The sequence below is a fragment of the Microtus pennsylvanicus genome, chromosome 1, assembly GCF_037038515.1.
Source record: "Microtus pennsylvanicus isolate mMicPen1 chromosome 1, mMicPen1.hap1, whole genome shotgun sequence".
Classification (NCBI taxonomy): domain Eukaryota; kingdom Metazoa; phylum Chordata; class Mammalia; order Rodentia; family Cricetidae; genus Microtus; species Microtus pennsylvanicus.
Genome location: NC_134579.1, coordinates 78,807,438 through 78,811,412, shown reverse-complemented (window position 1 = coordinate 78,811,412; position 3,975 = coordinate 78,807,438). Strand labels below are relative to the sequence as shown.

At 46.8% G+C, this 3,975-nt stretch overlaps 1 pseudogene; it reads right to left on the bottom strand.

Annotated features, from left to right (window-relative positions):
* Positions 1 to 435: 435 nt before the first annotated feature.
* Positions 436 to 786, bottom strand: LOC142845430 (small ribosomal subunit protein eS26 pseudogene; annotated as a pseudogene).
* Positions 787 to 3,975: the final 3,189 nt, after the last annotated feature.

The following is a 3,975-nucleotide window of genomic DNA, read 5'->3' as shown; positions in this document are numbered from 1 at the left end:
GACCTGTGTCCTATGTTCTGTTTTTATATCTAGGAGAAAAAGCACAAGCAGGAATTTCTCAGCCCTAGGGCTTCATCAGGGCAAGGCCAAGTGCAGTGGTTTCTGCAGACTGCTATCCAAACACAACTCTTCTTAGCGATGTGATAACGCCCTAGCTCCCCAAGATGACGATAATCCATTCTGGCTGCAGTCCATGGGAGGAGAGTGCCCTGGACCACCAATTTAGGCTCTTATAGATAGGACAGGCAATGGAATTGCCCCCTGAGGTGGTTTCTATGTGACTCGCAGCCTACAACATCCTTTGTGTCCTGTAAGGCCACTCCAACACCTGGGCAGTACAAACTAATATGTCTTTCTGTCTTTCTTTCCTTTCTTCTTTCTTTCTTTCTTTCTTTCTTTCTTTCTTTCTTTCTTTCTTTCTTTCTTTCTTAAAGTTTAAGTTCCATTTGATTTTTCCAAGGTGTTTTCTTCTATCTTTATGAAGCCACTTAACATGGGCTTTGGTGGAGGTCATGGTGCAGCACCAGCAGGTCTAAATCGTGGTGGGGATGTTCGGTCCTTCAGCTTGACATATAGTTTGGGGAGCACATAAGCGTCGAAGACACTCGCTTCAGATATGTCCCTGACGGCAGCTGCCTCTACGATGTTCCGAATGATGAACTTCTTAATGGCCTTGTCCTTAGGCACGCAGTTAGTTAGCGGGCACAGTTAGTGCAGCGAATTGGCTGCGCATGGCCGTGGCCCTTTTTGGCACGACCGTTGTTTCTCCTTTTTTTGGTCATCTTGGAGCCAAGTCCCGAAAGAGCTAATATGTGTTTCTTGATGCTTGTTTAAAGCTATCTAGTGACTTCTCACCCACACAGAGACAGGAATAATTCTCCTCACAGTAACTGGACAAATATAACTAAACCCAAATTTTCAATGTCATGGGGAACAGATTCTGAGAAGCGGTCCACATGAGGCTCCCAGTTGATCCCTGCACATTAGTTCAATGCTGTGACTCTGTTAAGGTTGGAGGTACACACTGTCTCCTTATCTCCGGCAGCTTCCCGATCACTGCAGTTGCGTTTGGGAGCACTGGCCCGTGTAGGACGGAGTCTTCTAAATTACCAACTGCAGCACTTATGTCTGAGACGAACGAAGCACCCACTGCGGATGACTGAGGGCTACTCAGTACCAGAGCGAGCGCTTCCTTAACTAATTTCTTCCTCTGTTCTGTCCTACTCACAATGCCTGTACGATGACCGCTCTCTCCTGAGTTCTGCCCTCATGCCGAGCAAATGAAAGTATTGATGGGACCAACGATGGTCTTTAAAAAAAGTCTTGGAAACATCTCCTTGTCTGAGATCACACGTAAGGTGCTTTCTAAATTTCTATCCCTTCACATTGTTGGTGATGAGGGTGGGAGGGTGTGGGGAGAAGGGGAATACATTTATTAACTTAAAATACCATCTGGAGCCACTAGATGTCGCTGCTGCCAGTCGGCCCACCACCTGTCCAGCTGACAGTGCAGAGCCTGAAGGCGTTTCCATGAGCTAGGAGACCTCACAAGGAGCACGGGGCAGGAGCATACAACACAAAAGAAACACTGTGCCAAAGTGGGTAACAAGGTGTGGTGGGTAGAGGCTCACGTTCGCGGGTTAGGCCAACAAATGGCACAGAGAGCCCTCAAGGCCCAGGGTCTGGCCCCAGGGACCCATCTTGGGCTCTCAGTCAAATGTGCCGTTTGCGACGCCTAACTGCCGGGTTTGCACTTTGCACTAACAGGTACAAGGATTCCCATGCCCACAGTGAGAAAAGAGATGCCGAGTGCAGTGACCCTCGAAGACAAACCAAATCGATCTCACTTCCTGGGTGGGGCTCCAGACAGGCTGCAGATCCGGAAACCAGCCAGGTTCCCAGGGACCAGTGCAAGGGCGGGGCCGGCAGAGAGGTCTCATAATCCATAGCTAATGCCTCTCAACTGCCTGAGGCTTGTGGCCCACAAAAGCTTCTCAGTGGAGTCACACCCAGGAGGACCCAGGATTTAGAAACACGGTCCTCTGGAAGAGGTTTTTTCCTAAGAGGCCACACAGTTGACATCACTAGGATTGCATTAATTTTTCTGACAATGGTTCTCTTTTCCTCATTAAATTACTCCTTTCTACATTATCCCACAATTTTAATATCATTCCTCGTTTGCGTAATGAAACTCATCTGCCATTCATACTGAAAACGGTAGTTTTAGTAGAAGGGACAACGACCTGGATAAAGGAGTCTGTTAAAGTCCCGTTACATCAAGACTGAGAACAGGGAACGGCAGTGAGAGCGGTGAATTCCTGAGCGCCTGTGACTGAGAGAGACCCTTGGAGTCAGAGGCCTGTTGATTGGTGTGCTATTCTGAGTTCTGAAGGGGAAGGAAGCTTGTAAGCCTCTTACTGCGGGCTCCTGGCTGTCTCCCCTGGAGCTAGTTTTTTTGGTAGAGATTGGGTAGCCATTTTCTCCTACTGGCTGAGCTGGAATGAACGTGCTGGATGAGTTCATGGAAAGTCTTTCTGCTATGAACACCTTTGGACAGATTCCAGTCTTTCTGCTTCTTCTTGAAAGAATTAGCTGGACGACAGGATCCACGTGCTACATCTAGCATATGCACCTTGTCGAAGCCGGTTCTAAGTGGGCCAGAGAGAATGTCGTAATGTCCAAAGCACTCCTCTGGCAAAGGGGGGTAGATCTCTGTGAGGTTGAGGCTAGCCTTGGCTAAGTAGCAAATTCCAGGCCATAGTGAGAACCTGTCTCATAAAACAAAACGAAGTAGGGAATGCTTTAGTCAGAGAAAAGGCAGGTGCTGCAGGAGTGTTGAGAATATAGTATATATATATATATATATGTGTGTGTGTGTATGTGTGTATACATATATATATGTATTTATATTTATAAATATATAGAGCAGGTGGCACTTGCAAAGATCGTGGTGAGAGATTATGGGGGTTAAGCCCAGGAGGCAGCAGGGGAGATGAGAAGTGGTCTGTTGTATGTTTGGCTTGAATATAAGAGACACAGCCCGGTGCTGTGTCCACTGGATTTGGCTCAAGAGGGAAGTCACTTGTTAAGTAAACAGGAGCTCTGCCACTTAGTCCTCAAATCACTGCTGGCTCAGAATCAACTATGATGGGAATATTTATCCCATGGAAATAAGCAGAGTTTTCTTTGCAGACAGGTCTTCTTAGGACGTCCTAGACGGGAGAGGAGAGGACGGGGTGGCTTTGGGAAAGGCTGTCTTTAGGCCACGTTTGCACTGGCTCATGGATTTAGGGGCCTCTCTGCAGTTCCTGCCTGTTGAAATAGTTGCCACGGTCAGTCTGTGTGGAGAACCCTTCCCTAAGCAGTAAGCCTGTCTGCCTAGGTTGATGATACCTGGGTCGTGCTTCTTCAGAGTAAAACAGACACGAAGTGTGTATGTGATTAAAACAACCACATACTTCAGCCCCATCTTCTCGCTCTCTAGTCATGTTTCATAAACCTCTAACTACTCTGGCCCATTTGTGAGCAATTCTGGACAAAACCACACCTTGACAAGCCTTTCCTCAGTGCATTCTCCACTTTCCTCTCTTTCTGTCCTATATTAAAAGAGAGAGAGAGAGAGAGAGAGAGAGAGAGAGAGAGAGAGAGAGAGAGAGAGAAGAAAAGAAAGGTCAACATAGCTGGGCTGTGGTAATGCATGCCTTTAATCCCAAGCACTCGGGAGGCAGAGGCAGGTGGATCCCTGTGAGTTCAAGTCCAACCTGGTCTATAGATGGAGTTCCAGGACAGCCAGGGCTAAACAAAGAAACCATCCCTCTCTCAAAAAATAAAAAAAATAAAAAATAACAAAAAACCATTAAAAGAAAAGAAAAAAAAGAATGTTAACAAATCAAATGCTATGATCTCAAGCATTTCGAAAGTCATCATACAATGTACCATGAAGTTCGAGAGTGATGATCTGGCACTCTGCGTGGG